This window comes from Gavialis gangeticus, unplaced genomic scaffold (assembly GCF_001723915.1).
Source record: "Gavialis gangeticus isolate Ggan-Ray unplaced genomic scaffold, GavGan_comp1, whole genome shotgun sequence".
NCBI lineage: Eukaryota > Metazoa > Chordata > Crocodylia > Gavialidae > Gavialis > Gavialis gangeticus.
This window is the reverse complement of record NW_017729022.1, coordinates 100,001,334-100,014,659: the sequence shown is the minus strand read 5'-3', so window position 1 is coordinate 100,014,659 and position 13,326 is coordinate 100,001,334. Positions and strand designations below refer to the sequence as shown.

Genomic DNA, 13,326 nt, shown 5'->3' with positions numbered 1-13,326 from the left:
GGGGGGGGGGGAGAGGGGGGACAAGTAACTCCCGATGGCAACTGGAACTGCTAGTGAGTGCTTGGGGGGGGGTGTTGGGGGGGGGGGTTCTTACCAGGCAGCCCCATGCAGACTGCAAGCAGCTGCAGGGCAGGGTGCCAGCCACGGGGCAGGTGAGGGTCCACTTTTCCCCCCTGTGCTCAGCACCAATTGTAACCCACCCCCGCTGCCAGCCTGGGCCCCATGCCGGCTCCGGGCTCTCCTTTGGGGCTATGCCGCGACAGCAGTAGTTGCAGCCCCCCCCCCGCTGGCTGCACCGGGCAGCGTTCACTGCTGCTGCCCAGCACGTGAGCTCTGGGCAGGCAGCAGCAGCCAACACTGCCCAATGCAGCAAATGGGGGTGGGGGGAGCACTGCAGATGCTGCTGCCATGGTGCAGCCCCGACAGGTGAGCCTGGAGCCAGCATGGGGCCCAGGCTGGCAATGGGGCGAGTTACAAGCTTGTGCTGAGCACAGGGGAAAAGCAGCCCCTCACCCACCCTGTGGTCAGCACCCCACGCTGCAGCTACTCACAGCCCATGTGGGGCTGCCTGTGCCTGCTCAGGACAGCCCTGCGCAGGCTGCAAGTGGCTGCTGCAGGGAGCACAGGCCACAGGACGGGCGAGGGGCAGCTTTTCTTCACGCTCCGCACCAGCTCCTTCCCTGCTGGCTAGCAGGGGGTCGGGGCTGTGCGCTGCCCCCTGCCTATACCGCAGGGCTGGGGGGACACTGGGAGTGAGCGGATGAGGGAGCAAGGCCCATGCCTGTGTCCCAGGGCCAGCACCAGCAGAGCCCAGAGCAGGGCGGCAGGGGTACAGGGTGCCGGCTGGCAGGGGCTCTATGGAGCCGGACCAGCTCCCCCCTCTCCCTGCTGGTGGAGCCTAGCCCAGCTCCACAGACCCCTACCAGCCTGTACCCCACTCTGGGCCCCACTGGTGCTGGCCCTGGGACATTGGTCCCAAGATGGCGACCAGGGGACAGGGCACCTGTCAAGGGGCGGGGCTACCCATGTGGCCCTCTACAGCTTGCCACAACTTGGTAAGTGGCCCCTGCCCGAAATAATTACCCTCCCGTGTCATAAGATTTGACAGAAGAATTCTAAGTGAGGAAGTCTCATTTTACTAAAAAACTTCCCTACTTACCCGTAATCAGAAATTCACAATTAGCTTGCTAGTTAGTGGGATGCAGCCAAGCTAAGACAGGAAAGATGCATGAGAATTTACTTTGAATGGCATTTAAAACTAATTCCAAACAAAAAATGTTTACTTTTCCTTTCTTTTAGTAGATCTGAATGCAAGGTATTTCCTTCCTATTTTAAAACAGGTTTTTTCCCCCCTACAGATTTAGTGAAAACTAAGAGCCGTACAGTGAGAGATTTCAAAACCAAAAAGATTAATTAGTTTAAATAGCAAACAGGAAGGATAATTCAAGATAAATTTTCTACAGGCACAAGAAAACTTTTCATTTAAAGAAATTATATATAGCCCATCAGCAATAAAGAACATCATGCCAGCTGTTCAATCAGAACATGTTCCCTCTGCAGCTGGCCAGCTAAATGCAAACAATGCCTAGTAACAGAGGTGCACATGCAGGATGTTACAGATTGGTGAAACTAGCGACTAAAAGGCCTTCTCTTTCTTTTCCCCTTACGTTCTTTTAGCCATGAAAATTCACTGCTGCGCACACAACACTTTCTAAGACATGCCCAGGAAAAAAAAATCTCAGTATACAATTCCTACAGCATGCATTTGCTACACAAATATCTGCAAACCAGGAGTCCCATAACACAACTAAATGGGAACTTGTGTCAACAGTTGGCTATTACATGTGTTTAGAAAAAGCAACCTCTTTCAGTTCTGTACAACTGCTAGCTATTCAGCATAGAAGTGCATTTTTAGAAAATGAAAATCCCCAATCTTCACAGTTCAAGATTCTGGACACATAGGAAATTACATTTTTAAATACAGAATGCACACACAGCTCTTGTGTTCTATTTTCCTACCATAAAAAGTGTTAAAACCACTTCTCTGACTACATTATTTTTTTTCCTGCCCAGCTTTACCAAACTCCCAGTAATACAAAGCAAAAGCTGTAGCTCACCTCAAGAAACACCAACTGTCTCACACAGTTGGATAATTTTAGTCAAAGAGCTAACACAAGCAGTCCACATAATACAGCAAAGCATGCTAAAATTAATGACCTTTTCAGGTGGAATGCACAATACTTTTATCATGAGACTGACATTTGGCTGAGTTGCAGTATTTTCCTTATAAAACTCCAGTGAGAGGGACAGGCTGGGACTGTTTCACAGTGGCTTATTGTAACAAAACATTCCTCTGTGAAGGACTACATTTAATCTTCAGTATCAGTCATATGGAAGGCCCCAATGCTGTTTTGACTTCTGGTCCCCCACTTTTACCTTGCTAGTATGGCTGGAAAACTTCCTCCCTTAGATACCTTCCCAGAAAGTCCTGGAAAGGAAGGTGGGGAAGAGGGACACAGTTGAAAGCCAATGTTTCCTGTCTTCTCTAACTGTGAAAAGTTCAGTTCAGGTTGTGTGATTTCCCCTTCCCCCACTTACCTGACTGCTGAGGAACATCTTGCTAGAATGATGAGGGGCATGTTTGTGCCTTCCCCCAGCACCAACTTTGAATGCCCAGTTGGCATACACAACAACCTGATGAGTGGATTCACAACCTTAGTTCAGAGAAACGATAGGGAAATTGTGCGGCCACATAAGAGAAGACTGAGTGGGGATTTAATAGCAGCCTTCAGCTACCTCAAGGGGGTTTCAAAAGAGGATGGGGCTACACTGTTTTCAATGGTGACAGATGACAGAACAAGGAACAATGGTCTCAAGTTGCAGCAAGGGTAGTTTAAGTTAGATCAGCGGTCTCTAACCTTATTATGTCAGAGATCACCTTTGGAATTTGAAAGGAACCCAAAATGCAGATCAAAGCCTGAGCCTTAGTCCCACTCCCTCCCTCACCACTGGGACATGAATCTGCCCACCACACACCCTCCCAGTGGTGGTGAGATAGGGAGTGGGGCAGGGTCAAGCCCTGCACAGACAGCCCTGCACTTGTGGCAGGGGACTGAGCCACAAGTGGTTCATCTGAGGGGTGTGGGCAGGGGGGGCACATGCTCCTGGAACTGCACATTGGGCAGAGCAGGGCAGGCTGGGGCAGTGCCATGCTGTTCCCAGCAGGGGGGGTTGGTCGTGTTATGCTCGGGCTAGGCAACAGCAGCACTGGGAGTAGAGGCTGGGAGGGGCAATGGTGAATTTTGAGCTGCAGCCCCCCTCCCCGCCCCCCCCCATGGCCCCGGTCCCAGCACTGCCACCACTGCCTAGCCCAGGGGCAGGCAATTATTTTGGGTGGAGGGCCACTTACTGAGTTTTGACAAGCCATCAAGGGTTGTATGACAGGCAGCCAGGGGCAGCTAAATATTAAGTTTTAAAATTTTTTAGGGGCACCGTGGGCCGGATAAAATAGCCTGGCAGGCCACATCCAGCCTGTGGGGTGCATCCCTGGCCTAGCCTGAGCGCAACGTGACTGAATGCCCCTGCTGGGAAGAGTGCAGTGCTGCCCCGACCCAGCCTGCCATATGTACAGATCCGGGGGCAAGTGCCCCCCACTCCATGCTCCCCTGACAAGCTGCTCGTGGCTGCATGCCATGACCCGCCCCAGCTATGCAGGGCTTGCCTCTGCCCCGCTCCCTAGCTTACAACTGCTGCAGCCACCCACACTGCCCTGCATTTGGGAAGGGAGGCACATTCCCACCCCCCTGACCTATGCAAAGCTGATGCACATAGTGTTGGGCCACTCCCAGGCCAGCTACAGTGGGGTTCAGGGAGCAAAGCCCAGCCCACAGTGGCAGCCACCTCTGCTGCACACAGGTGGGGGAGGGCACGTGTCCTCCAGGGCCTCCACTGGGGTGCACACAGCAGCAGGAGCACCCCCCACCATGCCCCTGGACAAGCCACCCAGGCTCAATCCTCCCATCACCCAGCCAGCCAGAGCCCCACTCACCTTACAAGCCTCTGCCAAACTCTGTCCTCACCACAGGGGACTTAATCTGGTCCACACCCCTTTTCTTCCCCCACTGACTGACCTGCTGAGCTGGGGGGGCACACGCATACATCTATAAAACCAGCTTACAAACCAACATAACACAGAGCAGCCTCAGAGAATAGAAAGCTGGTGTCTTTATTACACATGACCAAGAAAAGTCTTTAAAAGAAATACTACTTTTTGACCAGACAAAAAGGCATATGTGGAAAAAATGTATTTTTGCTATTTCTTTAGAAGAAAATCTATCACAGCATATTGGGATTCATCTTTGCAAAGGTTCTGGATCTTCATTGTCACGCTGTAGATCAGGGGTTGGTAACCCCCCCGCATGCATGCCGAGCATGAGGCCATTTTCCTTGGTAGGCACTGGGGCCGGGGAGGCAGCAGCTGTTTGCAGTATCCCAGCTGCAGCCAGCCCTGGCTCTGGGTAGCTGCTGTCAGCAGGGAACCCGCGCTGCTTCCAGCAGGTGGCTGGGAGGCTGCAAGACCTGCTGGGAGCAGCCCAAGAACCATGGCTGGCAGCAGCTACCCCAGAGCCAGGGCTGGCTGCAGCCTGGAGGCTACATACAGCTGCTGCCTCCCTGCCCCAGCCCCAACAGACACTGTGCCAGCACCTGCTGCCTTCCCAGAGCCCAAGGCCAGGAGACAGCTGGGGTGGGAGGGCAGCAGCTGTTTGTAGCCTCCCAACTGCAGCCAGCCCAGGCTCTAGGTAGCTGCTGATAGCCATGGAGCCTGGGCTGCTCCCACCAGGTGGCTGGGAGGATGGAAGCCCTGCTACAAGCAGCACGGGCTCCATGGCTATCAGCAGCTGCCCAGAACCTGGGCTGGCTGCAAACAACTGCTGCCTCCATGCCCCAGCCCTGGGCTCTGGGAAGGTAGCCGCTGTGGCCGGGTTCCAATGCTGCTCTGCAGAAGCAATGGTAAGGGCAGCACAGTGGGGAGCATCACCGGTATCTGCTGCCTCCCCGGAGCCTGGGGCTAGGTCTGGGGCTGTGAGGCAGCTGGGGCCAGGGCTGGGAGGCAGTAGCTGTTTGCAGCTGGCCCAGGTTCTGGGTAGCTCTTGATAGCCACAGAGCCTGGGCTGGGGGACAGGAGCACAAGCAGGGCTTGGGGGCAGGGGCTTTGGGTGGGGGGCACGGGACAGCAGGGCTGGGGGGTCTGGTGCATGAGCAGGGCTGGGGGGCATGGGGCTTTGGGTAGAGGGCAAGGGGCACAAGGAGGGCATCGTTTTGTTTTTCTGGCATGCCAGCACCCTGACACCTTCCAAAGTAGGCATTGTGCTTTTTTTTGGCACTCCAGCCAAAAAACATTGCCTCCCCGTACTGTAGATCATAGGCTCATAGGAACATAAGAGAGTCTGATCTAACAATTTGTGATAAAGTGAAAGGTGCAGTTTTCTTTTATACAGTTCTGCCCAATTGTGGAATTTCTTGAAGTATCTCCACTTTAGTCCATATTATACTGAACTCACTGAGCTATACTGGCTCACTTTTCCAATACTACCTATTATTTCATACTGTACTAACTCTTTAATAAAGAGCATTTTTGCCATCCTAAAACCTGATTAAATACGTGTGATCACATTATCAACTGAACTCTTCTACTATTAACTCAAAATAAAAACAAACAGATTTTTTGAAGGTCAGAACAAAACCTTACAATGCAGTTTTATAAAATGAATTCATTACCTTAAAAATCCACATTCATTATTATATGCTTTATTCAAATTTACATTCCATGTGTTAATCATTTGCATTAGAATTAGGAACCTAAGCATACATCTGCAGATTCTATCCTAAATTTATGACAAATTTCTGGTATCAAATCTACTGAGAAATTAGAAAACTAAGTGTCAAGTTAGCACATAGCTTCAATACATGCAAGCAGACTGTTAAAATATAAGGACTGATATTCCTTCAACAATTATTATTTTTTAAGTTCATTTAGGACATTAGTCTCTCAAAATGAGCCTTAGGGAATTACTACATTTCTTATATAATATAAAATACTGCAATCCCCAATTATGTTTCCTAAATTTATCAAAATGTTTACAAGAGAGAAAGTAAGTGCTCACTATTTATTTTTCTGCCCTTTTTTTCCCCTACTGTTATTCTGGGAGAAAAATGTTCTTTTGTTTCCTCATGCAGATGTAGGCACACTAGGAATGCCAGAAGTTACTCTGAAAAGCTACAGCGATAGCTTGATCTGGTATCCTGTCTGTAGCTATGACTAACATCTAATCCTTCACAGGAAGGCAAAAAAATCTCTTATCCCAAATAAAGTTCACCTTGTCAAAATGAACAAGCACTGGTTATTAAGAAAATATACTTCCCTGATATTCACCTTATATGCTGAAACATGAGATTTGATTAGCCTCACCCTTATTTTAGCTCATCTAAGGTCATTGTTGTACTACGGACTGAGTAGGTACATCCCTATCATCTTGAAAACTTAAGCTTCTTTTTTAAATTACATACCAAACTCCCTAATTCTGTGTGTTACAGTAATAAAATTACTACTGATGATGACAACTCTGTTCCAATTCTGGCTGTACATTAAAAAGATCTTCCCTCATTCCCTACTTAAATACACTCTTGTACACAAAACTGCTGATGTCAACTGCAATTACTCTAATATATAGACAGAGCCTTTTCTGAGGGGCTGAAACCAAACACTATACATCAGCTCGCTCCCTGTGCGGTTGAACAGAGTCAGAAACAAGTCTTTGTATTGTCATTTACATGCTTATTCTGTATATAGTTGGAATAATTTCAGAAGTTTGTCAAACAGTGTCACACTTGATCTCCCTAAATTTGAGAGAATAAAGCACGTCCATTATCAAGACAAATATGGACCAAAAAACAAAAAACACCCCAACAACTTACAGACAGTTAAAAATAAAAGCAAAACAATCCTAAACCAAACCCAAATCTTCCCTGCTGGATAAATTCCATTAGTCAAACAGATCAAATTTCACACACACAAGAAGTTATATACTCTATTATCTCGCATACCATGCAGTCACTAGCTCTAGAAAGCACAAGATCAGGTCTTCAGACATTAGCTAAGGGCTCACAGTGGATACTGGGGTCTAAACTGCACACTCGTATTGCATTTGAAGCACAGCAGTCTAACGCAAACATCCATTGAAAATTAACAGGAGCTTTTTTCCACTAACTTCAGTTCCATCTGGATCAGGACACAAAAGAAAAAATACCACACCTCTGCCCTAAGTATTTGTTTCCCATATCAACTAATGTTTTCCTGAAACAGAAATGCTATTCAAAGTTTGTTTTTAGAGATTTTGTTTTAAACTACCAAGTAATAAATACTTCAAGTGAACCCTCAACACAACAAGGCGCAGTACAAGAGGCAAGGCTGCAGAATGAGAGAAAGCCATTTTTTCTTAATTCAAGATAACTTCAGGAAATCAGGACCACAAGTAGCACAAAATAAAACTAAATCATTTTAATTGCACAGGGTGCAATAAAAGTTTCTCAAACACAAGTATCCAGGCCAGAGTTCATTGTCGCTTAGAGACCATCACTAAAATACTTAATTTTTGTGACTGATTAAAACAAAACCTGACACTGTTTAACTACTTGCAGTTCCATGGACTGAAGAGAGAAAACCAGTTATAAGTTTTCTGTCTGTTCAGAGACCTGCTTCACGAGCTATGCACAACTCCTTGCTGGGGTTATTTGACCCCAGCAATCTTTCCTCCCCAGAGCAGGGGGCTGGACCTGATGATCTCATGAGGTCCCTTCCAGCCCCAAACTTTGGTGAATTTGTGTAAAGCATTAAGTCACTGGCATCAGGCCCATTCCTGCATAGGTTCTACCCCCATCAATGCAGTTTACAGCCAACACTGCAATGAGACACCAGGAGAAAGCCACATACAGCAGAACACGCATCACGGATCCGTTCAAAATTACACCCTCTATTAATGAGCAAGAAGCCAATTAACAAAAGCACCTGATCTCAATACTACCCCAACCATGGGAACAAACACATCAAGAAAAGGGTCTTGAACTTTAACTAAGGGCAGGCTTGGGCTAAGCCAGCCAAAGAGGGCTTCCTGCTCAGGTGGGCGCTGCAGTACTGGGGGCCTGGACAGGACTCTCCAGCGGACACCTGCATTGCCATTCGAGCCATTTCCAGCCCATCCAGAGAAGCCCCAGCGACCCGCCCGCTTCCCTGTGCGTTTCAGCCTCTCCCTCCCGGAGAAGATGCCAGCAGCAGAAGCGGAGCCGACCGACAGAGAGATCTGCTCCCCCAAGAAAAAGAGAGGCTCTCTGAGTTACCTTCAGGGCTCTTTTTGGGAAGGAAGCGCCTGGTCCACGGATCCCGCGGCGCCCGCTCGCGGAGGGACCTGCCCGCCCGCAGCCCGCGTCGGAGGAGGGGGAAGGGCAGGCGGGCGGGGGCGACAGGTGCTTCGAGCCGCCACGGGCGGCAGCACCACACCCCTTCCCCGGCAGCTGAAGGGAGTAGGGGGGAACACCCACTTCACCCGCGCGGCCAGTAGCTGCCGCCTACCCCCTCCCCGCGCACTGTCCACAGCCCGGGCACAGGGAGGGAGGGGTGGCGCGCGGCTGGCGGACTGTTTACGCCCGGCTCTCGCGAGAGCTTGACACGAGCCGCTGATTGGCTGCGGGCGGCCCAGGCGGGGCGAGGCTGCTCTCATGACGCACACCTGCCGGTGGCCCTGGGGCCGCCCCCTCACGCCAGACTTATCCCCCATCGTACCGGCCAACGCGGTGCAGGGATTGGGTTTCTCGCTCCTCCAGCCCGCCTTGCCCTGCCCTGTACCCCTGCCCAGGGCTGGGCCGCCCGCTGCAGCCTGGGACTGCCTGGGCTGAGTTGCGCCTGACAAGAAGGGTTTGAATGTGGGTGACTGGTGGCAACAGCAGCCCCAAGGGCCCGGGCAGAAGAGCGCTATTCTCGGTCTCCTGGCTCCCTGACAGCAACTTGGGATCCTGTCAGGGCTGTCAGTCTCGGCACTGTTAGGTGTGCAAGCCTGGGCACGTCTACACATGCACATTTACTGCACAGTAACCTAAATTACTATGCAGTACAGGAGGGTGTCTACACATGCACGCCCATATTGCACAGTAACTGTGGCAATGTACACCAACCAGTTTGAGTGTAAATTTGACACTTGTATGATGCAGGTGTCAAATTTATGCCCAATTAGGTACTGCACAGTAACGCATGTGTAGATGCCGTACTGCACAGTTGCACTGTGTGTGTGGTCTTACTTGGGACTAACTTCAGTCTGAAATCAGACCCCACACAGCATTAATGTGCAGTATATTTAATGTGATGTAAATGCACGTGCCCCCCAAGTCACAGGACCCACCCAGAGGCTTCAAATAGGTCTCCGTAGCCTCAAGAAAAACCTCCTGCCCATTTGTGGGCTTTCTGAGCTCTTTGCAGCAGAAGAGCTGCTCTTTTTTTATTATTGTCCACAGTTAAAAAACAGTGAAAACCAAGAGCCAGCATTTTCCCAAAGGTGCTTCAAGTCTTTCTGGGGGTGCCTTTAGGCTAACAAGGTTGAGGGCCATTGGAACAACACTATAGTGCCAGAGACCTAACTAGACAAGGTTCTTTGGGTAGAAGTGATATCTTTTATTAAACCAACTAAATAGTTGGAAAAATAATTTTTTGCAAGCTTTCAAGTACAAATCCCCGTCTTCAGGCATAGTGAAAGTCTGTTGGTGTTTGGGGGGCTCTCCTGGGTAGAACAGAAGCCAATATGCAAAATGCAGGTCTGTGAAAATGCAAATAGAATAGTTCAGCCTTAGCAAAAGTCTATACAACATTCCCCTGGGGCAGATCTGTGACAGCAGCGCTTTCCCAACCTGGGGGAAAGATTTTTAGGTCTTCGCAGCTAATACAGAGAAAGAGGAGGGAGGGGAGACAGAACAGCCTGGGACATACAACATGCTGAGTCTATCTATTGTGACTAGCTGTCCTTGGTAGTTAGGCAAGTTCCTCCTTGTGCCTCAGCTGCTAAGCTCCTCTAATACCATTACACTGGGGGCACTAGGAGGGCCAGCCTAAAAACTGATGGAGACTGGCTGTGACAATTAAGACAAAATGAATGCTCCCAGCATGATGTTACAATTCCTGACTCACCCCTGTTCCTGTTCTTGCAGCACAGCAGATGAAAAACACTGAAAGGTTGTTTTACCAGTGGAAGATTACCAAGTGTTGTGGTTTGTGTGGGGCCTTTTATTTAAAAACAAAAAAAAATTGCTAATAGGCCCGTGTTGAGTATCCCTCTGACTATTAACACTAGTTACATTCAAGCAACCTTTTCCTATTTTAGGCAAATGATACATCATTTGCTAATCCAAATATAGAATAAGTAGTATTCATAAATTTGAGGGATTTACTTTTTTTTTATTAAAAAAGGTATTTTAAATGATAAAGCCCTGCTTCCAATATCACCTTGAGTCACAGAGAAAAGAAAAGTAATTCTCTTATTTGTTCCTCCTTCAAAAAAGTATGCTATTGAGCTTCCCATTACAATGCCAGACTTGCTTTATTTAGCCGTACTATTTTTAGTGGCATAGGTCCATACCTCTAAAAAACTGTTAGCCCTGATCATGATCTTAGCTGAGGCCTACAGTTGCTTCTGTAATTAATGGCAATAAAAATTATTAGTATGCATCTATGTTAGAGGATTAAGCCCCCAATTTAGAGAGAGCGTTCCCTGTTACATAGAGTTTTTAATTTAAATTCTCAGGTTACTGAGCCCTCCATGTAAAAATTACATGTCTCTTCAATCACACTAAAGAGGGCAGTGTTATTTGGCTTAAGTGCAGACTTCCTCCAAAGCATCTTCAAAAGCTTTATGAGATTCAGTGGAATTTAACAATTGGCTCGAGTCTTTGTATGTTTACCATGAATTACTAGGCACCAATTTATAATCTGGGCCCTGATCCTGTGATTTTAACTATGTGGCTAGACTTCATAGACCATGCACCAGTTCTCATTTATGGGACTGGGGTCTTAAATACATTTACATGCCCAACCACACATAAAGGAGATAGGGCTCTGTGCACATATAAACCCCAGGGCCGAGGCTGGCAGGAATGAGTTCTCTAGCAAGCTGCCAGGGGAAGGAGCTCCTGCAGGGAAGATCTACCCAGGAATGCTGTGGCTGCTGGATAGACTGTTTACAGGGCTAAGGAGGCTCCAGGAGTCTACAAGGTACCCAGGGCCGGGAGGCACTTAATACTCAAGGAGCAGTTTGGGATTTTAAAGAAGCAGAGTGTGGCTTGTATTACGTTATAGCCCAGGGGCTCATATTTATGTTGTTGTTTTAGCTGGTGGACTGGACTGAGGCTATTGAGGAGGAGAAGGAGGAGGCCTCAGGGGGCATACTACGGTGTAGAGCCCTAGCATTGGAGAGGGCACAGAGACAGGGCTGCAGTGAAATCAAAGCCAAATCAGAAGTGATAGTCTCTACATACCATCTGTGAGGCATGGGCCACCCGGGAGGGAAGGTTTGGAGCGGTGGATAGCGACCCCTGGTGTCAGGGTAGGAAATGGGCAGCCTCCCACCTGAGGAACATCATAATTATTGTTCCATCAATGAGTGACACATGGAAGGTGGGTGGTTAGCCCAGAAACAGAGGGTCAGGCCAACATTGGACAGGCCTGGGGATAGCCCCCTGTCACATCCTACTTCTGAAACTGACTTTGTGTGGGTAGATCCCAATTGCTGGATCAGAGCCAAAGTGCTGTAGCAGCTTATTGGCAGAAATTATGCAGTTTACTAAACTTTATGGGAAGCCCAACAAAAATGCTTTTGTACCTCTGCCAGTGAAGTATTAGTAGTAACTGCATTACTGTAACAGATAAAATATAATTATTTTCTGTGCTTCCTCTCTCTCATTAATGGTCTCTTATAAGTAAAAAAGTACTGTATACTATTTATAAATATCTAATTATCTTGCATATTCACTTAAAATCATCTACAAGCTTCAGAGTTTATGCTTGTGAGAATTTATACACAGTACATACCAAAATTAATTAAACAAGAAAGAAACCCAGTGCCCCATATGGTTATCACACTTTTCTTCTAAAATTTTCAATCAAACTCTTTTCCTGTAATGATTTTGCTTTACCTCTAATTGAACAAGTGAATTGAAAGCCTGTATTTCTTCAAAATAACCCATCCTATAAATGTAAGATAATCCTTTGCAGCACAAGAGTTATGTCAATTATGCAGAGATTTGTTCAGTTTTTCCAGTGTCTCATTATGATTTTTTAGCTACTTTTGATGCTATTCTAATCCAAAGTATATCTTGATTTCCTGATCTCCTGACATGCTTAGAGTATCTGTCAATTTTAATATTTGTAATATGCAGATATCCAGGAAAGATGCTATAATCCATTTTATTCCATTTAGTATACTGTACCAACATTCTCACTAGTCCACAACTCCAGAAAATAGCATTAATCTTTAGCTACATGATCACTACTTAGTTAATGGTGAATGCACTATTTTGAAATGGGGTACAGAACTCAGCTTTTCCTTTCAGTTGTGAGTTACTAAGGCATGGGTCAGCATGGCACATGAGGCCATTTTGCTCGGCATGCCACCACCAGCCCTGGCTCTGAGTAGCTGCTGCCAGCCATGGAGCCCGGGCTGCTCCCAGTAGGTGGGTGGGAGGCTGCAAGCACCCTGGGCTCTGTGCTTGGCAGCAGCTACCCAAAGCCAGGGCTGGCTGCATCCTGGAGGTTGCAAACAGCTGCTCCAGGCTCTGGCATCAGCTCCATACTGGCAGGTGCATGCGTGCCTCTGAGCAGATGGTGAGGGAGGGGCCTGAGGTAGCGCAACCCCAGTCTCTCCCCCACTGCTGGCACAGAGCTGATGTCTGGGCCCTGGAGCCCAGCACAGCTGTTTGTAGCCAGCCTGGGCTCTGGGCAGCTGCAGCATGCAGAGGGCAGGCTGTCATCTGCACTGGGCTCCACAGCCCCAGCATCAGCTCCATGCTGGTGGTGACTGCACACACACCTCAGAGCAGACAGCGGGGGTGGGGTTGTGGTGCCTCTCTCATAGCAACATGCTTAACAAAAAATGGAACACACAACAAAGGCAACAATTTATGATTATTAGATATACTAATATGCAGTGTGTCCTGCCATGTAACCCCTTGCCCTCATTTTGTTTTTCTGCCATGCGGGCACCTTCCAAGGTAGACATTGTGTTTTTTTTGGCA

General features: G+C 48.2%; 1 protein-coding gene across 1 annotated transcript in view; it reads right to left on the bottom strand.

Annotated features, from left to right (window-relative positions):
- Window positions 1-8,488, bottom strand: part of STK38L (serine/threonine kinase 38 like) — a 114,154-nt gene extending 105,666 nt beyond the window's left edge. Inside the window, exon 1 of the mRNA XM_019515712.1 lies at window positions 8,395-8,488. The gene's annotated coding sequence lies outside the window, so the exon portion shown is untranslated. The remainder of the gene's footprint in view (window positions 1-8,394) is intronic.
- Between the last annotated feature and the right edge of the window lie 4,838 nt (window positions 8,489-13,326).